Raw genomic sequence first — 24,492 nt, 5'->3', positions numbered from 1 at the left:
GTTTTAATTTTACTTTCCTAGATATTAAATCTCGCGTAAAAGTACTCATTTTAGTATGTGAAATAAATAGACTTTTCATGAATTTTTCTGTCAAAATACTCTTATTTTTTGTAAAATTTTTAAATGAACCGGTCTAGATGAAATTGTTCGGTTGAAGCGGTTTGACAGTGAATGTTTTTTTGTATAAAATGGTATGTGAAATCAAGTAAGAACGAGTAAAAATGGCTCAATACTAATATTTAAATGGACGTCAGAATGGTTGCACTAACTATTTCATGTATTATTTCTTTAATTATTTCATTGGTTTCTCGAATTGATTCAATGCTTTCAACAAGAATATTTTTTTACAGTTTTAATTTTACTTTCCCAGATATTAAATCTCTCGTAAAACTACTTTTTTTAGTGTGTGAAATAAATAGACTTTTCATGAATTTTTCTGCCAAAATACTCTTATTTTTTCTAAATTTTCTGAATGAACCGGTCTAGATGAAATTGTTCGGTTGAAGCGGTTTGACAGTAAATGTGTTTTTGTATAAAATGATATGTGAAACCTAGTAAGAATGAGTAAAATTGGTTCAATACTAATATTTAAATGGACGTCAGAATGGTTTCACTAACTATTTCATGTATTATTTCTTTAATTATTTCATTGGTTTCTCGAATTGATTCAATGCTTTCAACAAGAATATTTTTTACAGTTTTAATTTTACTTTCCTAGATATTAAATCTCGCGTAAAAGTACTTATTTTAGTGTGTGAAATAAATAGACTTTTCGTGAATTTTTCTATCAAAATACTCTTATTTTTTTTAAAATTTCTGAATGAACCGGTCTAGATGAAATTGTTCGGTTGAAGCGGTTTGACAGTGAATGTGTTTTTGTATAAAATGGTATGTGAAACCAAGTAAGAACGAGTAAAATTGGCTCAATACTAATATTTAAATGGACGTCAGAATGGTTTCACTAACTATTTCATGTATTATTTCTTTAATTATTTCATTGGTTTCTCGAATTGATTCAATTCTTTCAACAAGAATATTTTTTTACAGTTTTAATTTTACTTTCCTAGATATTAAATCTCGCGTAAAAGTACTCATTTTAGTGTGTGAAATAAATAGACTTTTCATGAATTTTTTTGTCAAAATACTCTTATTTTTTCTAAATTTTCTGAATGAACCGGTCTAGATGAAATTGTTCGGTTGAAGCGGTTTGACAGTGAATGTGTTTTTGTATAAAATGGTATGTGAAACTAAGTAAGAACGAGTAAAATTGGCTCAATACTAATATTTAAATGGACGTCAGAATGGTTTCACTAACTATTTCATGTATTATTTCTTTAATTATTTCATTAGTTTCTCGAATTGATTAAATGCTTTCACCAAGAATATTTTTTTACAGTTTTAATTTTACATTCCTAGATATTAAATCTCGTGTAAAAGTACTCATTTTAGTGTGTGAAATAAATAGACTTTTCATGAATTTTTCTGTCAAAATACTCTTATTTTTTCTAAATTTTCTGAATGAACCGGTCTAGATGAAATTGTTTAGTTGAAGCATTTTTGAAAGTGAATGTGTTTTTGTATAAAATGGTATGTGAAATCAAGTAAGAACGAGTAAAATTGGCTCAATACTAATATTTAAATGGACTTCAGAATGGTTTCACTAACTATTTCATGTATTATTTCTTAAATTATTTCATTGGTTTCTCGAATTGATTCAATGCTTTCAACAAGAATATTTTTTTACAGTTTTAATTTTACTTTCCCAGATATTAAATCTCGTGTAAAACTACTCTTTTTAGTGTGTGAAATATATAGACTTTTCATGAATTTTTCTGTCAAAATTCTCTTATTTTTTCTAAATTTTCTGAATGAACCAGTCTAGATGATATTGTTCGGTTGAAGCAATTTGACAGTAAATATTTTTTTGTATAAAATGGTATGTGAAACCTAGTAAGAATGAGTAAAATTAGTTCAATACTAATATTTAAATGGACTTCAGAATGGTTTCATGAACTATTTCATGTATTATTTCTTTAATTATTTCATTGGTTTCTCGAATTGATTCAATGCTTTCAACAAGAATATTTTTTTACAGTTTTAATTTTACTTTTCTAGATATTAAATCTCGCATAAAAGTACTCATTTTAGTGTGTGAAATAAATAGACTTTTCATGAATTTTTCTGTCAAAATACTCTTTTTTTTTCTAAAATTTCTGAATGAACCGGTCTAGATGAAATAGTTAAGTTGAAGCGGTTTGACAGTGAATGTGTTTTTGTATAAAATGGTATGTGAAACCTAGTAAGAACGAGTAAAATTGGCTTAATATTAATATTTAAATGGACGTCAGAATGGTTTCACGAACTATTTCATGTATTATTTCTTTAATTATTTCATTGGTTTCTCGAATTGATTTATTGATTTCAAGAAGAATATTTTTTTAAAGTTCTAATTTTACTTTCCTAGATATTGAATCTCGCGTAAAACTACTCATTTTATGTGTGAAATAAATAGACTTTTCATGAATTTTTCTATCAAAATACTCTTATTTTTTTCTAAATTTTCTGAATGAACCGGTCTAGATGAAATTGTTCGGTTGAAGCGGTTTGACAGTGAATGTGTTTTTGTATAAAATGGTATGTGAAATCTAGTAAGAACGAGTAAAATTGGATCAATGCTAATATTTAAATGGACGTCAGAATGATTTCACGAAATATTTCATGTATTATTTTTATAATTATTTCATTGGTTTCTCGAATTGATTAATCTTTTCAACAAGAATATTTTTTTACAGTTTTAATTTTACTTTCCTAGATATTAAATCTCGCGTAAAACTACTCATTTTAGTGTGTGAAATAAATAGACTTTTTATGAATTTTTCTGTCAAAATACTCTTATTTTTTTCTAAATTTTCTCAATGAACCGGTCAAGATGAAATTGTTTGGTTAAAGCGGTTTAAATGTGAATGTGTTTTTGTATAAAATGGTATGTGAAACCTAGTAAGAACGATTAATATTGGCTCAATACTAATATTTAAAAGGATGTCAGAATGGTTTCACGAATTATTTCCTGTATTATTTCTATAATAATTAATTGGTTTCTCGAATTAATTCAATGCTTTTAAAGAGAATATTTTTATACAGTTTTAATTTTACTTTCCCAGATATTAAATCTAGCGTAAAACTACTCATTTTAGTGTGTGAAATAAATAGACTTTTCATGAATTTTTCTGTCAAAATACTCTTATTTTTTCTAAATTTTCTGAATGAACCGGTCTAGATAAAATTGTTTGGTTGAAGCGGTTTGACTGTGAATGTGTTTTTGTATAAAATTGATTCAATGCTTTCAACAAGAATATTTTTTTACAGTTTTAATTTTATTTTCCTAGATATTAAATCTCGCGTAAAAGTACTCATTTTAGTGTGTGAAATAAATAGACTTTTCATGAATTTTTTCTGTCAAAATACTCTTATTTTTTCTAAACTTTCTAAATGAACCGGTCTAGATGAAATTGTTCGGTTGATGCGGTTTAACAGTGAATGTGTTTTTGTATAAAATGGTATGTGAAACCAAGTAAGAACGAGTAAAATTGGCTCAATACTAATATTTAAATGGACGTCAGAATGGTTTCACTAACTATTTCATGTATTATTTCTTTAATTATTTCATTGGTTTCTCGAATTGAGTCAATGCTTTCAACAAGAATATTTTTTTACAGTTTTAATTTTACTTTCTCAGATATTAAATCTCACGTAAAACTACTCATTTTAGTGTGTGAAATAAATAGACTTTTCATGAATTTTTCTGTCAAAATACTTTTATTTTTTCTAAATTTTCTGAATGAACCGGTCTAGATGAAATTTTTCGGTTGAAGCGGTTTGACAGTAAATGTGTTTTTGTATAAAATGGTATGTGAAACCTAGTAAGAACGAGTAAAATTGGTTCAATACTAATATTTAAATGGACGTCAGAATGGTTTCACTAACTATTTCATGTATTATTTCTTTAATTATTTCATTGGTTTCTCGAATTGATTCAATGCTTTCAACAAGAATATTTTTTTACAGCTTTAATTTTACTTTCCTAGATATTAAATCTCGCGTAAAAGCACTTATTTTAGTGTGTGAAATAAATAGACTTTTCGTGAATTTTTCTATCAAAATACTCTTATTTTTTTTAAATTTTCTGAATGAACCGGTCTAGATGAAATTGTTCGGTTGAAGCGGTTTGACAGTGAATGTGTTTTTGTATAAAATGGTATGTGAAACCAAGTAAGAACGAGTAAAATTGGCTCAATACTAATATTTAAATGGACGTCAGAATGGTTTCACTAACTATTTCATGTATTATTTCTTTAATTATTTCATTGGTTTCTCGAATTGATTCAATGCTTTCAACAAGAATATTTTTTTACAGTTTTAATTTTACTTTCCTAGATATTAAATCTCGCGTAAAAGTACTCATTTTAGTGTGTGAAATAAATAGACTTTTCATGAATTTTTTTTGTCAAAATACTCTTATTTTTTCTAAATTTTCTGATAGAACCGGTCTAGATGAAATTGTTCGGTTGAAGCGGTTTGACAGTGAATGTGTTTTTGTATAAAATGGTATGTGAAACTAAGTAAGAACGAGTAAAATTGGCTCAACACTAATATTTAAATGGACGTCAGAATGGTTTCACTAACTATTTCATGTATTATTTCTTTAATTATTTCATTAGTTTCTCAAATTGATTCAATGCTTTCACCAAGAATATTTTTTTACAGTTTTAATTTTACATTCCTAGATATTAAATCTCGCGTAAAAGTACTCATTTTAGTGTGTGAAATAAATAGACTTTTCATGAATTTTTCTGTCAAAATACTCTTATTTTTTCTAAATTTTCTGAATGAACCGGTCTAGATGAAATTGTTTAGTTGAAGCATTTTTGAAAGTGAATGTGTTTTTGTATAAAATGGTATGTGAAATCAAGTAAGAACGAGTAAAATTGGCTCAATACTAATATTTAAATGGACGTCAGAATGGTTTCACTAACTATTTCATGTATTATTTCTTAAATTATTTCATTGGTTTCTCGAATTGATTCAATGCTTTCAACAAGAATATTTTTTTACAGTTTTAATTTTACTTTCCCAGATATTAAATCTCGCGTAAAACTACTCTTTTTAGTGTGTGAAATAAATAGACTTTTCATGAATTTTTCTGTCAAAATTCTCTTATTTTTTTCTAAATTTTCTGAATGAACCAGTCTAGATGATATTGTTCGGTTGAAGCGATTTGACAGTAAATATTTTTTTGTATAAAATGGTATGTGAAACCTAGTAAGAATGAGTAAAATTGGTTCAATACTAATATTTATATGGACTTCAGAATGGTTTCATGAACTATTTCATGTATTATTTCTTTAATTATTTTATTGGTTTCTCGAATTGATTCAATGCTTTCAACAAGAATATTTTTTTACAGTTTTAATTTTACTTTCCTAGATATTAAATCTCGCATAAAAGTACTCATTTTAGTGTGTGAAATAAATAGACTTTTCATGAATTTTTCTGTCAAAATACTCTTTTTTTCTAAATTTTCTGAATGAACCGGTCTAGATGAAATTGTTCGGTTGAAGCGGTTTGACAGTGAATGTGTTTTTGTATAAAATGGTATGTGAAACCAAGTAAGAACGAGTAAAATTGGCTCAATACTAATATTTAAATGGACGTCAGAATGGTTTCACTAACTATTTCATGTATTATTTCTTTAATTATTTCATTGGTTTCTCGAATTGATTCAATGCTTTCAACAAGAATACTTTTTTACAGTTTTAATTTTACTTTCCTAGATATTAAATCTCGCGTAAAAGTACTCATTTTAGTGTGTGAAATAAATAGACTTTTCATGAATTTTTTTGTCAAAATACTCTTATTTTTTCTAAATTTTCTGAATGAACCTGTCTAGATGAAATTGTTCGGTTGAAGCGGTTTGACAGTGAATGTGTTTTTGTATAAAATGGTATGTGAAACTAAGTAAGAATGAGTAAAATTGGCTCAATACTAATATTTAAATGGACGTCAGAATGGTTTCACTAACTATTTCATGTATTATTTCTTTAATTATTTCATTAGTTTCTCAAATTGATTCAATGCTTTCACCAAGAATATTTTTTTACAGTTTTAATTTTACATTCCTAGATATTAAATCTCGCGTAAAAGTACTCATTTTAGTGTGTGAAATAAATAGACTTTTCATGAATTTTTCTGTCAAAATACTCTTATTTTTTCTAAATTTTCTGAATGAACCGGTCTAGATGAAATTGTTTAGTTGAAGCATTTTTGAAAGTGAATGTGTTTTTGTATAAAATGGTATGTGAAATCAAGTAAGAACGAGTAAAATTGGCTCAATACTAATATTTAAATGGACGTCAGAATGGTTTCACTAACTATTTCATGTATTATTTCTTAAATTATTTCATTGGTTTCTCGAATTGATTCAATGCTTTCAACAAGAATATTTTTTTACAGTTTTAATTTTACTTTCCCAGATATTAAATCTCGCGTAAAACTACTCTTTTTAGTGTGTGAAATAAATAGACTTTTCATGAATTTTTCTGTCAAAATTCTCTTATTTTTTCTAAATTTTCTGAATGAACCAGTCTAGATGATATTGTTCGGTTGAAGCGATTTGACAGTAAATATTTTTTTGTATAAAATGGTATGTGAAACCTAGTAAGAATGAGTAAAATTGGTTCAATACTAATATTTAAATGGACGTCAGAATGGTTTCATGAATTATTTCATGTATTATTTCTATAATTATTTCATTGGTTTCTCGAATTGATTCAATGCTTTCAACAAGAATATTTTTTTACAGTTTTAATTTTACTTTCCTAGATATTAAATCTCGCATAAAAGTACTCATTTTAGTGTGTGAAATAAATAGACTTTTCATGAATTTTTCTGTCAAAATACTCTTTTTTTCTAAATTTTCTGAATGAACCGGTCTAGATGAAATTGTTCGATTTAAGCGGTTTGACAGTGAATGTGTTTTTGTATAAAATGGTATTGGAAACCTAGTAAGAACGAGTAAAATTAGCTCAATGCTAATATTTAAATGGACGTTAGAATGGTTTCACGAATTATTTCAGGTATTATTTCTATAATTATTTCATTGGTTTCTCGAATTGATTCAATGCTTTCAACAAGAATATTTTTTTTACAGTTTTAATTTTACTTTCCTAGATATTGAATCTCGCGTAAAATTACTTATTTTAGTGTGTGAAATAAATAGACTTTTCATGAATTTTTCTGTCAAAATACTCTTATTTTTTCTAAATTTTCTGAATGAACCGGTCTAGATGAAATAGTTCAGTTGAAGCGGTTTGACAGTGAATGTGTTTTTGTATAAAATGGTATGTGAAACCTAGTAAGAACGAGTAAAATTGGCTTAATATTAATATTTAAATAGACGTCAGAATGGTTTCACGAACTATTTCATGTATTATTTCTTTAATTATTTCATTGGTTTCTCGAATTGATTTATTGATTTCAAGAAGAATATTTTTTTAAAGTTTTAATTTTACTTTCCTAGATATTGAATCTCGCGTAAAACTACTCATTTTATGTGTGAAATAAATAGACTTTTCATGAATTTTTCTATCAAAATACTCTTATTTTTTTCTAAATTTTCTGAATGAACCGGTCTAGATGAAATTGTTCGGTTGAAGCGGTTTGACAGTGAATGTGTTTTTGTATAAAATGGTATGTGAAATCTAGTAAGAACGAGTAAAATTGGCTCAATGCTAATATTTAAATGGACGTCAAAATGATTTCACAAAATATTTCATGTATTATTTCTATAATTATTTCATTGGTTTCTCGAATTGATTAATCTTTCAACAAGAATATTTTTTTACAGTTTTAATTTTACTTTCTCAGATATTAAATCTCGCGTAAAACTACTCATTTTAGTGTGTGAAATAAATAGACTTTTCATGAATTTTTCTGTCAAAATACTCTTATTTTTTTCTAAATTTTCTCAATGAACCGGTCAAGATGAAATTGTTTGGTTAAAGCGGTTTAAATGTGAATGTGTTTTTGTATAAAATGGTATGTGAAACCTAGTAAGAACGATTAATATTGTTTCAATACTAATATTTAAATGGATGTCAGAATGGTTTCACGAATTATTTCCTGTATTATTTCTATAATAATTAATTAGTTTCTCGAATTGATTCAATGCTTTTAACGAGAATATTTTTATACAGTTTTAATTTTACTTTCCTAGATATTAAATCTCGTGTAAAACTACTCATTTTAGTGTGTGAAATAAATAGACTTTTCATGAATTTTTCTGTCAAAATACTCTTATTTTTTCTAAATTTTTTGAATGAACCGGTCTAGATAAAATTGTTTGGTTGAAGCGGTTTGACTGTGAATGTGTTTTTGTATAAAATTGATTCAATGCTTTCAACAAGAATATTTTTTTACAGTTTTAATTTTACTTTCCTAAATATTAAATCTCGCGTAAAAGTACTCATTTTAGTGTGTGAAATAAATAGAATTTTCATGAATTTTTCTGTCAAAATTCTCTTATTTTTTCTAAACTTTCTAAATGAACCGGTCTAGATGAAATTGTTCGGTTGAAGCGGTTTGACAGTGAATGTGTTTTTGTATAAAATGTTATGTGAAACCAAGTAAGAACGAGTAAAATTGGCTCAATACTAATATTTAAATGGACGTCAGAATGGTTTCACTAACTATTTCATGTATTATTTCTTTAATTATTTCATTGGTTTCTCGAATTGATTCAATGCTTTCAACAAGAATATTTTTTTACAGTTTTAATTTTACTTTCTCAGATATTAAATCTCGCGTAAAACTACTCATTTTAGTGTGTGAAATAAATAGACTTTTCATGAATTTTTCTGTCAAAATACTTTTATTTTTTCCAAATTTTCTGAATGAACCGGTGTAGATGAAATTGTTCGGTTGAAGCGGTTTGATAGTAAATGTGTTTTTGTATAAAATGGTATGTGAAACCTAGTAAGAACGAGTAAAATTGGCTCAATACTAATATTTAAATAGACGTCAGAATGGTTTCACTAACTATTTCATGTATTATTTCTTTAATTATTTCATTGGTTTCTCGAATTGATTCAATGCTTTCAACAAGAATATTTTTTTACAGTTTTAATATTACTTTCCCAGATATTAAATTTCGCGTAAAACAAATTATTTTAGTGTGTGAAATAAATAGACTTTTCATGAATTTTTCTGTCAAAATACTCTTATTTTTTCTAAATTTTCTGAATGAACCGGTCTAGATGATATTGTTCGATTGAAGCAGTTTGACAGTAAATGTGTTTTTGTATAAAATGGTATGTGAAACCAAGTAAGAACGAGTAAAATTGGTTCAATACTAATATTTAAATGGACTTCAGAATGGTTTCATGAACTATTTCATGTATTATTTCTTTAATTATTTCATTGGTTTCTCGAATTGATTCAATGCTTTCAACAAGAATATTTTTTTATAGTTTTAATTTTACTTTCCTAGATATTAAATCTCGCATAAAAGTACTCATTTTAGTGTGTGAAATAAATAGACTTTTCATGAATTTTTCTGTCAAAATACTCTTATTTTTTTTAAATTTTCTCAATGAACCGATCAAGATGAAATTGTTTGGTTGAAGCGGTTTAAATGTGAATGTGTTTTTGTATAAAATGGTATGTGAAACCTAATAAGAACGAGTAATATTGGCTCAATACTAATATTTAAATGGACGTCAGAATGGTTTCAACAATTATTTCATGTATTATTTCTATAATAATTAATTGGTTTCTCGAATTGATTCAATGCTTTTAACGAGAATATTTTTTTACATTTTTAATTTTACTTTCCCAGATATTAAATCTCGCGTAAAACTACTCATTTTAGTGTGTGAAACAAATAGACCTTTCATGAATTTTTCTGTCAAAATACTCTTATTTTTTCTAAATTTTCTGAATGAACCGGTCTAGATGAAATTGTTCGGTTGAAGCGGTTTGACAGTAAATATGTTTTTGTATAAAATGGTATGTGAAACCTAGTAAGAACGAGTAAAATGGGTTCAATGCTAATATTTAAGTGGACGTCAGAATGGTTTCACGAACTATTTCATGTATTATTTCTTTAATTATTTCATTGGTTTCTCGAATTTATTCAATGCTTTCAACAAGAATATTTTTTACAGTTTTAATTTTACTTTCCTAGATATTAAATCTCGCATAAAAGTACTCATTTTAGTGTGTGAAATAAATAGACTTTTCATGAATTTTTCTGTCAAAAGACTCTTATTTTTTCTAAATTTTCTGAATGAACCGGTCTAGATGAAATGGTTTGGTTGAAGCGGTTTGACTGTGAATGTGTTTTTGTATAAAAAGGTATGTGAAACCTAGTAAGAATGAGTAAAATTAGCTCAATGCTAATATTTAAATGGACGTCAGAATGGTTTCACGAATTATTTCATGTTTTATTTCTATAATTATTTCATTAGTTTCTCGAATTGATTCAATGCTTTCAACAAGAATATTTTTTTTTTACAGTTTTAATTTTACTTTCCTAGATATTAAATCTCGCGTAAAAGTACTCATTTTAGTGTGTGAAATAAATAGACCTTTCATGAATTTTTCTGTCAAAATACTCTTATTTTTACTAAATTTTCTGAATGAACCGGTCTAGATGAGATTGTTCAGTTGAAGCGGTTTGACAGTGAATGTGTTTTTGTATAAAGTGGTATGTGAAACCTAGTAAGAACGAGTAAAATTGGCTTAATACTAATATTTAAATGGACGTCAGAATGGTTTCACGAACTATTTCATGTATTATTTCTTTAATTATTTCATTGGTTTCTCGAATTGATTTAATGATTTCAACAAGAATATTTTTTTACAGTTTTAATTTATTTTCCCAGATATTAAATCTCGCATAAAACTACTCATTTTATGTGTGAAATAAATAGACTTTTCATGAATTTTTCTATCAAAATACTCTTATTTTTTCTAAATTTTCTTAATAAATTGGTCTAAAATGAAATTGTTCGGTTAAAGCGGTTTGACAGTGAATGTGTTTTTGTATAAAATGGTATGTGAAATCTAGTAAAAACGAGTAAAATTGGCTCAATGCTAATATTTAACTGGACGTCAGAATGGTTTCACGAAATATTTCATGTTTTATTTCTATAATTATTTCATTGGTTTCTCGAATTGATTCAATCTTTTCAACCAGAATATTTTTTTACAGTTTTAATTTTACTTTCCCATATATTAAATCTCGCGTAAAACTACTCATTTTAGTGTGTGAAATAAATAGACTTTTCATGAATTTTTCTGTCAAAATACTCTTATTTTTTCTAAATTTTCTCAATGAACCGGTCAAGATGAAATTGTTTGGTTGAAGCGGTTTAAGTTTGAATGTGTTTTTGTATAAAATTGTATGTGAAACCTAGTAAGAACGAGTAATATTGACTCAATACTAATATTTAAATGGACGCCAGAATGGTAACACGAATTATTTCCTGTATTATTTCTATAATAATTAATTGGTTTCTCGAATTGATTCAATGCTTTTAACGAGAACATTTTTTTACAGTTTTAATTTTACTTTCTCAGATATTAAATCTCGCGTAAAACTACTCATTTTAGTGTGTGAAATAAATAGACTTTTCATGAATTTTTCTGTCAAAATACTCTTATTTTTTCTAAATTTTCTGAATGAACCGGTCTAGATGAAATTGTTCGGTTGAAGCGGTTTGACAGTGAATGTGTTTTTGTATAGAATGGTATGTGAAACCAAGTAAGAACGAGTAAAATTGGCTCAATACTAATATTTAAATGGACGTCAGAATGGTTTCACTAACTATTTCATGTATTATTTCTCTAATTATTTCATTGGTTTCTCGAATTGATTCAATGCTTTCAACAATAATATTTTTTTACAGTTTTAATTTTACTTTCCCAGATATTAAATCTCGCGTAAAACTACTCATTTTAGTGTGTGAAATAAATAGACTTTTCATGAATTTTTCTGTCAAAATACTCTTATTTTTTCTAAATTTTTTGAATGAACCGGTCTAGATGAAATTGTTCGGTTGAAGCGGTTTGACAGTAAATGTGTTTTTGTATAAAATGGTATGTGAAACCTAGTAAGAACGAGTAAAATTGGCCCAATACTAATATTTAAATGGACGTTAGAATGGTTTCACGAATTATTTCATGTGTTATTTCTATAATTATTTCACTGGTTTCTCGAATTGATTCAATGCTTTCAACAAGAATATTTTTTACAGTTTTAATTTTACTTTCCCAGAAATTAAATCTCGCGTAAAAGTACTCATTTTAGTGTGTGAAATAAATAGACTTTTCATGAATTTTTCTGTCAAAATACTTTTATTTTTTCCAAATTTTCTGAATGAACCGGTCTAGATGAAATTGTTCGGTTGAAGCGGTTTGACAGTAAATGTGTTTTTGTATAAAATGGTATGTGAAACCTAGTAAGAACGAGTAAAATTGGTTCAATACTAATATTTAAATGGACTTCAGAATGGTTTCACGAACTATTTCATGTATTATTTCTTTAATTATTTCATTAGTTTCTCGAATTGATTTAATGCTTTCAACAAGAATAATTTTTTACAGTTTTAATTTTACTTTTCCAGATATTAAATCTCGGGTAAAACTACTCATTTTATGTGTGAAATAAATAGACTTTTCATGAATTTTTCTGTCAAAATACTCATATTTTTTCTAAATTTTCTGAATGAACCGGTCTAGATGAAATTGTTCGATTGAAGCAGTTTGACAGTAAATGTGTTTTTGTATAAAATGGTATGTGAAACCAAGTAAGAACGAGTAAAATTGGTTCAATACTAATATTTAAATGGACTTCAGAATGGTTTCATGAACTATTTCATGTATTATTTCTTTAATTATTTCATTGGTTTCTCGAATTGATTCAATGCTTTCAACGAGAATATTTTTTTACAGTTTTAATTTTACTTTCCTAGATATTAAATCTCGCATAAAAGTACTCATTTTAGTGTGTGAAATAAATAGACTTTTCATGAATTTTTCTGTCAAAATACTCTTATTTTTTTTAAATTTTCTCAATGAACCGATCAAGATGAAATTGTTTGGTTGAAGCGGTTTAAATGTGAATGTGTTTTTGTATAAAATGGTATGTGAAACCTAATAAGAACGAGTAATATTGGCTCAATACTAATATTTAAATGGACGTCAGAATGGTTTCAAGAATTATTTCATGTATTATTTCTATAATAATTAATTGGTTTCTTGAATTGATTCAATGCTTTTAACGAGAATATTTTTTTACAGTTTTAATTTTACTTTCCCAGATCTTAAATCTCGCGTAAAACTACTCATTTTAGTGTGTGAAACAAATAGACTTTTCATGAATTTTTCTGTCAAAATACTCTTATTTTTTCTAAATTTTCTGAATGAACCGGTCTAGATGAAATTGTTCGGTTGAAGCGGTTTGACAGTAAATATGTTTTTGTATAAAATGGTATGTGAAACCTAGTAAGAACGAGTAAAATGGGTTCAATGCTAATATTTAAATGGACGTCAGAATGGTTTCATGAACTATTTCATGTATTATTTCTTTAATTATTTCATTGGTTTCTCGAATTTATTCAATGCTTTCAACAAGAATATTTTTTTACAGTTTTAATTTTACTTTCCTAGATATTAAATCTCGCATAAAAGTACTCATTTTAGTGTGTGAAATAAATAGACTTTTCATGAATTTTTCTATCAAAATACTCTTATTTTTTCTAAATTTTCTGAATGAACCGGTCTAGATGAAATTGTTCAGTTGAAGCGGTTTGACAGTGAATGTGTTTTTGTATAAAGTGGTATGTGAAACCTAGTAAGAACGAGTAAAATTGGCTTAATACTAATATTTAAATGGACGTCAGAATGGTTTCACGAACTATTTCATGTATTATTTCTTTAATTATTTCATTGGTTTCTCGAATTGATTTAATGATTTCAACAAGAATATATTTTTTTACAGTTTTAATTTATTTTCCCAGATATTAAATCTCGCATAAAACTACTCATTTTATGTGTGAAATAAATAGACTTTTCATGAATTTTTCTGTCAAAATACTCTTATTTTTTCTAAATTTTCTTAATAAATTGGTCTAAAATGAAAATGTTCGGTTGAAGCGGTTTGACAGTGAATGTGTTTTTGTATAAAATGGTATGTGAAATCTAGTAAAAACGAGTAAAATTGGCTCAATGCTAATATTTAAATGGACGTCAGAATGGTTTCACGAAATATTTCATGTATTATTTCTATAATTATTTCATTGGTTCCTCGAATTGATTCAATCTTTTCAACAAGAATATTTTTTTACAGTTTTAATTTTACTTTCCCAGATATTAAATCTCGTGTAAAACTACTCATTTTAGTGTGTGAAATAAATAGAATTTTCATGAATTTTTCTGTCAAAATACTCTTATTTTTTCTAAATTTTCTCAATGAATCGGTCAAGATGAAATTGTTTGGTTGAAGCGATTTAAGTTTGAATGTGTTTTTGTATAAAATTGTATGTGAAACCTAGTAAGAACGAGTAATATTGGCTCAATACTAATATTTAAATGGACGCCAGAATGGTAACACGAATTATTTCCTGTATTATTTCTATAATAATTAATTGGTTTCTCGAATTGATTCAATGCTTTTAACGAGAACATTTTTTTACAGTTTTAATTTTACTTTCCCAGATATTAAATCTCGCGTAAAACTACTCATTTTAGTGTGTGAAATAAATAGACTTTTCATGAATTTTTCTGTCAAAATACTCTTATTTTTTCAAAATTTTCGGAATGAACCGGTCTAGATGAAATTGTTTGGTTGAAGCGGTTTGACTGTGAATGTGTTTTTGTATAAAATTGATTCAATACTTTCATCAAGAATTTTTTTTACAGTTTTAATTTTACTTTTCTAGATATTAAATCTCGCGTAAAAGTACTCATTTTAGTGTGTGAAATAAATAGACTTTTCATGAATTTTTCTGTCAGAATACTTTTATTTTTTCTAAATTTTCTGAATGAACCGGTCTAGATGAAATTGTTCGGTTGAAGCGGTTTGACAGTGAATGTGTTTTTGTATAGAATGGTATGTGAAACCAAGTAAGAACGAGTAAAATTGGCTCAATACTAATATTTAAATGGACGTCAAAATGGTTTCACTAACTATTTCATGTATTATTTCTCTAATTATTTCATTCGTTTCTCGAATTGATTCAATGCTTTCAACAATAATATTTTTTTACAGTTTTAATTTTACTTTCCCAGATATTAAATCTCGCGTAAAACTACTCATTTTAGTGTGTGAAATAAATAGACTTTTCATGAATTTTTCTGTCAAAATACTCTTATTTTTTTTAAATTTTTTGAATGAACCGGTGTAGATGAAATTGTTCGGTTGAAGCGGTTTGACAGTAAATGTGTTTTTGTATAAAATGGTATGTGAAACCTAGTAAGAACGAGTAAAATTGGTTCAATACTAATATTTAAATGGACTTCAGAATGGTTTCACGAACTATTTCATGTATTATTTCTTTAATTATTTCATTGGTTTTTCGAATTGATTTAATGCTTTCAACAAGAATATTTTTTTACAGTTTTAATTTTACTTTTCCAGATATTAAATCTCGCGTAAAAGTACTCATTTTATGTGTGAAATAAATAGACTTTTCATGAATTTTTCTGTCAAAATACTCTTATTTTTTCTAAATTTTCTTAATAAATCGGTATAAAATGAAATTGTTCGGTTGAAGCGGTTTGACAGTGAATGTATTTTTGTATAAAATGGTATGTGAAATCTAGTAAGAACGAGTAAAATTGGCTCAATGCTAATATTTAAATGGACTTCAGAATGGTTTCACGAAATATTTCATGTATTATTTCTATAATTATTTTATTGGTTTCTCGAATTGATTCAATCTTTTCAACAAGAATATTTTTTTACAGTTTTAATTTTACTTTCCCAGATATTAAATCTCGCATAAAACTACACATTTTAGTGTGTGAAATAAATAGACTTTTCATGAATTTTTCTGTCAAAATACTCTTATTTTTTCTAAATTTTCTCAATGAACCGGTCAAGATGAAATTATTTGGTGGAAGCGGTTTAAATGTGAATGTGTTTTTGTATAAAATGGTATGTGAAACCTAGTAAGAACGAGTATTATTGGCTCAATACTAATATTTAAATGGACGTCCGAATGGTTTCACGAATTATTTCATGTATTATTTCTATAATAATTAACTGGTTTCTCGAATTGATTCATTGCTTTTAATGAGAATATTTTTTTACAGTTTTAATTTTACTTTCCCAGATATTAAATCTCGCATAAAACTACTCATTTTAGTGTGTGAGTTTTCCTGTCAAAATACTCTTATTTTTTCTAAATTTTCTGAATGAACCGGTCTAGATGAAATTGTTTGGTTGAAGCGATTTGACTGTGACTGTGTTTTTGTATAAAATTGATTCAATGCTTTCAACAAGAATATTTTTTTACAGTTTTAATTTTACTTTCCTAAATATTAAATCTCACGTAAAAGTACTCATTTTAGTGCGTGAAATAAATAGACTTTTCATGAATTTTTGTGTCAAAATACTCTTATTTTTTCTAAATTTTCTGAATGAACCGGTCTAGATGAAATTGTTCAATTGAAGCGGTTTGACAGTGAATGTGTTTTTGTATAAAATGGTATGTGAAACCTAGTAAGAACGAGTAAAATTGGTTCAATACTAATATTTAAATGGACTTCGGAATGGTTTCATAAACTATTTCATGTATTATTTCTTTAATTATTTCATTGGTTTCTCGAATTGATTCAATGCTTTCAGCAAGAATATTTTTGTTACAGTTTTAATTTTACTTTCCTAGATATTAAATCTCGCATAAAAGTACTCATTTTAGTGTGTGAAATAAATAGACTTTTCATGAATTTTTCTGTCAAAATACTCTTATTTTTTTAAATTTTCTCAATGAACCGGTCAAGATGAAATTGTTTGGTTGAAGCGGTTTAAATGTGAATGTGTTTTTGTATAAAACGGTATGTGAAACCTAGTAAGAACGAGTAATATTGGCTCAATACTAATATTTAAATGGACGTCAGAATGGTTTTACGAATTATTTCATGTATTATTTCTATAATAATTAATTAGTTTCTCGAATTGATTCAATGCTTTTAAGGGGAATATTTTTTTACATTTTTAATTTTACTTTCCCAGATATTAAATCTCGCGCAAAACTACTCATTTTAGTGTGTGAAATAAATAGACTTTTCATGAATTTTTGTGTCAAAATACTCTTATTTTTTCTAAATTTTCTGAATGAACCGGTCTAGATGAAATTGTTCGGTTGAAGCGGTTTGACAGTGAATGTGTTTTTGTATAAAATGGTATGTGAAACCAAGTAAGAACGAGTAAAATTGGCTCAATACTAATATTTAAATGGACGTCAGAATGGTTTCACTAACTATTTCATGTATTATTTCTTTAATTATTTCATTGGTTTCTCGAATTGATTCAATGCTTTCAACAAGAATATTTTTTTATAGCTTTAATTTTACTTTCCCAGATATTAAATCTCGTGTAAAACTACTCATTTTAGTGTGTGAAATAAATAGACTTTTCATGAATTTTTCTGTCAAAATACTCATATTTTTTTCTAAATTTTCTGAATGAACCGGTCTAGATGAAATTGTTCGGTTGAAGCGGTTTGACAGTAAATGTGTTTTTGTATAAAATGGTATGTGAAACCTAGTATAAACGAGTAAAATTGGTTCAACACTAATATTTAAATGGACTTCAGAATGGTTTCACGAACTATTTCATGTATTATTTCTTTAATTATTTCATTGGTTTCTCGAATTGATTCAATGCTTTCAACAAGAATTTTTTTTTACAGTTTTAATTTTACTTTCCTAGATATTAAATCTCGCATAAAAGTACTCATTTTAGTGTGTGAAATAAATAGACTTTTCATGAATTTTTCTGTCAAAATACTCTTATTTTTTCTAAATTTTCTGAATGAACCGGTCTAGATGAAATGGTTTGGTTGAAGCGGTTTGACTGTGAATGTGTTTTTGTATAAAAAGGTATGTGAAACCTAGTAAGAACGAGTAAAATTAGCTCAATGCTAATATTTAAATGGACGTCAGAATGGTTTCACGAATTATTTCAGGTATTATTTCTATAATTATTTCACTAGTTTCTCGAATTGATTCAATGCTTTCAACAAGAATATTTTTTTTACAGTTTTAATTTTACTTTCCTAGATATTAAATCTCGCGTAAAAGTACTCATTTTAGTGTGTGAAATAAATAGACTTTTCATGAATTTTTCTGTCAAAATACTCTTATTTTTTCTAAATTTTCTGAATGAACCGGTCTAGATGAAATTGTTCAGTTGAAGCGGTTTGACAGTGAATGTGTTTTTGTATAAAATGGTATGTGAAACCTAGTAAGAACGAGTAAAATTGGCTTAATACTAATATTTAAATGGACGTCAGAATGGTTTCACGAACTATTTCATGTATTATTTCTTTAATTATTTCATTGGTTTCTCGAATTGATTTAATGCTTTCAACAAGAATATTTTTTTACAGTTTTAATTTATTTTCCCAGATATTAAATCTCGCGTAAAACTACTCATTTTATGTGTGAAATAAATAGACTTTTCATGAATTTTTCTGTCAAAATACTCTTATTTTTTCTAAATTTTCTTAATAAATTGGTCTAAAATGAAATTATTCGGTTGAAGCGGTTTGACAGTGAATAGGTTTTTGTATAAAATGGTATGTGAAATCTAGTAAAAACGAGTAAAATTGGCTCAATGCTAATATTTAAATGGACGTCAGAATGGTTTCACGAAATATTTCATGTATTATTTCTATAATTATTTCATTGGTTTCTCGAATTGATTCAATCTTTTCAACAAGAATATTTTTTTACAGTTTTAATTTTACTTTCCCAGATATTAAATCTCGCGTAAAACTTGTAGTGACCCGAACTTTTCCATGTTTATATATATTAATTGAGATTGATATTTACATGATTAAATGTTTCCAAAATGTTAAGCAATCAAATTTGTTAAGACTTGATTAATTGAAATATGTTTCATATAGACAATTGACTACCCAAGTTGACCGGCGATTCACGAACGTTAAAACTTGTAAAAACGACATGACGATATATATATGGGTATACATATGGTTAACATGAGATTATGATAAGTAAGTATCTCCATAAGTATATTAACAATGAGTTATATACATATAAACAAGACTACTAACTTAAGGATTTCGAAACGAGACATATATGTAACGATTATCGTTGTAACGACATTTAAATGTATATATATCATATTAAGATATATTAATATATCATAATATCATGATAATATAATAATTTAACATCTCATTAGATATAATAAACAATGGTTTAACAACATTAATTGAGATCGTTAACTTAAAGGTTTCAAAACAACACTTACATGTAACGACTAACGATGACTTAACGACTCAGTTAAAATGTATATACATGTAGTGTATTTAGATGTATTAAAATACTTTTGGAAGACTTCAAGACATATATCAAAACACTCATACTTAACGAAAATGGTTACAGTTACTTTCCTATTCTTTTCTTTCATCAAGAATTCTAGTCGTATTCTTACCCGTATTATACACAGCTTCAAAACGTACTTACTATGAGTATATACCAATAGGAACTAGCATGGGATTCCACTCTTGATTATGTCATGTATGACTAATCAATCTTAACTTCTACCATGAGCTAGTCAACTAACTAGAACTCCTTTTAACCCCACTCACCACTCACCAATTACCACTCATCATTCACTCCATTTCACTTCCAATTCTCTTTCTAATTCTCTCTCAACACACACACACTATTATGAACGTATTTTTCCAGTAGTTAATCATCATCTTCATCAAAAATCACTTCGAGAATCAAGCTATAATCATCATAGGAAGAACACTTCAAGAACACTTCAAAAATCCCTTCAAGTTTACTAATTTACTTCCAAACTTTCTAATCCATTCCAAGTAATCATCTAAGATCAAGAAACCTTTGTTATATACAGTAGGTTATCTTTCTTATTCAAGGTAATATTCATATTCAAACTTTGATTCAATTTCTATAAATATAAACTATCTTAATTCGAGTAAAAATCTTACTTGAACTTGTTTTTGTGTCATGATCCTACTTCAAGAACTTTCAAGCCATCCAAGATCCTTTGAAGCTAGATCATTTCTTGTAACTTCCAGTAGGTTTACCTACTAAACTTGAGGTAGTAATGATGTTCATAACATCATTCGATTCATATATATAAAACTATCTTATTCGAAGGTTTAAACTCGTAATCACTAGAACATAGTTTAGTTAATTCTAAACTTGTTCGCAAACAAAAGTTAATCCTTCTAACTTGACTTTTAAAATTAACTACACACATGTTCTATATCTATATGATATGCTAACTTAATGATTTAAAACCTGGAAACACGAAAAACACCGTAAAACCGGATTTACGCCGTCGTAGTAACACCGCGGGCTGTTTTGGGTTAGTTAATTAAAAACTATGATAAACTTTGATTTAAAAGTTGTTATTCTGAAAAAATGATTTTTATTATAAACATGAAACTATATCCAAAAATTATGGTTAAACTCAAAGTGGAAGTATGTTTTCTAAAATGGTCATCTAGACGTCGTTCTTTCGACTGAAATGACTACCTTTACAAAAACAACGTGTAACTTATTTTTCTGACTATAAACCTATACTTTTTCTGTTTAGATTCATAAAATAGAGTTTAATATGAAACCATAGCAATTTGATTCACTCAAAACGGATTTAAAATGAAGAAGTTATGGGTAAAACAAGATTGGATAATTTTTCTCATTTTAGCTACGTGAAAATTGGTAACAAATCTATTCCAACCATAACTTAATCAACTTGTATTGTATATTATGAAATCTTGAGATACCATAGACACGTATAAAATGTTTCGACCTATCATGTCGACACATCTATATATATTTCGAAACAACCATAGACACTCTATATGTGAATGTTGGAGTTAGCTATACAGGGTTGAGGTTGATTCCAAAATATATATAGTTTGAGTTGTGATCAATACTGAGATACGTATACACTGGGTCGTGGATTGATTCAAGATAATATTTATCGATTTATTTCTGTACATCTAACTGTGGACAACTAGTTGTAGGTTACTAACGAGGGCAGCTGACTTAATAAACTTAAAACATCAAAATATATTAAAAGTGTTGTAAATATATTTTAAACATACTTTGATATATATGTATATATTGTTATAGGTTCGTGAATCAACCAGTGGCCAAGTCTTACTTCCCGACGAAGTAAAAATCTGTGAAAGTGAGTTATAGTCCCACTTTTAAAATCTAATATTTTTGGGATGAGAATACATGCAGGTTTTATAAATGATTTACAAAATAGACACAAGTACGTGAAACTACATTCTATGGTTGAATTATCGAAATCGAATATGCCCCTTTTTATTAAGTCTGGTAATCTAAGAATTAGGGAACAGACACCCTAATTGACGCGAATCCTAAAGATAGATCTATTGGGCCTAACAAACCCCATCCAAAGTACCGGATGCTTTAGTACTTTGAAATTTATATCATATCCGAAGGGTGTCCCGGAATGATGGGGATATTCTTATATATATGCATCTTGTTAATGTCGGTTACCAGGTGTTCACCATATGAATGATTTTTATCTCTATGTATGGGATGTGTATTGAAATATGAAATCTTGTGGTCTATTGTTACGATTTGATACATATAGGTTAAACCTATAACTCACCAACATTTTTGTTGACGTTTAAAGCATGTTTATTCTCAGGTGAATACTAAGAGCTTCCGCTGTTGCATACTAAAATAAGGACAAGATTTGGAGTCCATGTTTGTATGATATTGTGTAAAAACTGCATTCAAGAAACTGATTTCGATGTAACATATTTGTATTGTAAACCATTATGTAATGGTCGTGTGTAAACATGATATTTTAGATTATCATTATTTGATAATCTACGTAAAGCTTTTTAAACCTTTATTTATGAAATAAAGGTTATGGTTTGTTTTAAAAATGAATGCAGTCTTTGAAAAACGTCTCATATAGAGGTCAAAACCTCGCAACGAAATCAATTAATATGGAACGTTTTTAATCAATAAGAACGGGACATTTCAGTTGGTATCCGAGCGTTGGTCTTAGAGAACCAGAATTTTGCATTAGTGTGTCTTATCGAGTTTGTTAGGATGCATTAGTGAGTCTGGACTTCGACCGTGTTTACTTGAAAAATGATTGCTTAACAAATTTTGTTGGAAACTATATATTTTTAACATGTGAATATTATGTGATATATTAATCTCTTAACGCGTTTGACATTATGTGATAGATGTCTACCTCTAGAACAAGTCCCATTGGCTCACCTAATAATAATGAAGAGTCAAATGTAAATTGGAATGATTCGTGGACTGATTCACAAGTTCCCGAAGAGGAACCGGAAGAAGAGTCGGAACCAGAAGAAGAATCGAAACCGGAAGAAGAATCGGAACCGGATGAAGAAATAGAACCGGTGGGGGAAATAATAAAACGGTTAAGTAAAAGAAAATCCTCAACCAACCGACCAAGGTTAATTATGGTCAATGGTGTTTCCGCTAAGGAAGCAAAATATTGGGAGGATTACCAATTCTCCGATGAATCGGATTCTGACGAGAATTCCGATGATGTTATAGAAATTACCCCAACTGAATTTAAAAAGGCAAAAGAAAATAATAAGGGAAAGGGCATAAAAATAGAGAAATCTAATTCCAACCCCGATGAACTTTATATGTATCGTCAACCCCTGAAGTCCTTAAGTTGTAACAATGACCCGGGAACCTCTAAACCATCAGGTTTTTCTAAACCAATGTGGAAAACGACGGCTCGTATTAGGGGAACATCATATATCCCTAGAAACTTGGCAAAACGAACTAAAACTGAAGAAGAAGAAACAAGCGAGTCAGAATAAGATAGTTGTATTCGTGTGGTGTAATATATGTAATATAGTGTGCTTATGCTTTATGATATATGTAAAAATTGCTTGTATTAATAAGTATTTTTTTTATGAATCTAATTCTTGTCTATTTTACAGTATAAAAACACAAAATAGATAGACAACCCAATATTTTAATAGACCTACCCGGAGACATGATTGATGAAATCTTGTCTAGAGTCGGTCAGAATTCCTCGGCACAACTATTTAAGGCGAGATCAGTTTGTAAGACATTCGAAGAACGTTCCAAGAATGCCTTGGTTTATAAAAGGCTTTCGTTCGAAAGATGGGGGATATCACATTGGGAAATCCATAAGTTACGATGTGTTTACTTTGACGCATATATTGCGGGGAACCCAAATGCTATTTTACGCAACGGGTTAAGAAATTATTTTGACTCAGTATATCCGAATATAGGACTTCGTGATTTAGAAAAAGCGGCTAACATGCAACATAAAGAAGCATGTTATGCTTACGGGTTAGTAATGTTCGCTTCTCACCAAAGTGAGAACAAGAACATCGGACTACAACTATTAAACAAAACGTTTCCACAAGTGACGAAGTCGGTAATTGGGGTAAGAAATGAGGTTTTTAGGTTATTACGAGACTGTTGGTCATTACGTAACCCTCGTCCCTTTGACGATGTTACAACACGCTGTCTTATCAACGGCCATAACGGTTATGTTCCACAAGACCAAGGATGGGAAGTAATCCTAGTAAAACCAGAATGCATGACTTGTTTCTGGACGTATGAATTACGTGTCTTTATTGCCTTTGCTGAACGACTTGTGTACTAGCTAGAATTATCTTCACAACCATCTTGTATCAAATTTATTGTGTGCTATATTTCATGCTATATGTAAAATAATCGGTATTGTAAGTTTGTAAAATATTGTGTAAAAGTTTGAACGCGAAATATTATTACAATCAGTTTTTCATATAGAATTGTAGTAGTTGAATTGTATATTAGCTACTAAGTATGAACTTAACGGGTAGGTACTACCCGAATTTAAACTTATAAAACGCTAATATGAAGAAAAAGCTTTTATAAATGAGTTCATATTATGCTACGAAATACTATTAACTACTCTTAATATTCTGTATGATTAACTTGTTCCATTTGACTATTTTGAAGGAAATGGCACCGACTACTCGACACACCGTGAATATGAATGAAGAGGAATTCCGTACTTTTCTAGCTTCAAACATAGCCGCAGTACAGGCTGCGCTACATACTAACAATAACCTTGGATCTAGCAGTACAGGAAATCGTGTAGGATGCACCTACAAAGAATTCACTGCCTGCAAACCTTTGGAATTTGATGGA

The sequence above is a fragment of the Rutidosis leptorrhynchoides genome, chromosome 11 (genome assembly GCF_046630445.1).
Source record: "Rutidosis leptorrhynchoides isolate AG116_Rl617_1_P2 chromosome 11, CSIRO_AGI_Rlap_v1, whole genome shotgun sequence".
Taxonomy (NCBI): Eukaryota; Viridiplantae; Streptophyta; class Magnoliopsida; order Asterales; family Asteraceae; genus Rutidosis; species Rutidosis leptorrhynchoides.
Note: the sequence above shows the minus strand (reverse complement) of the source record.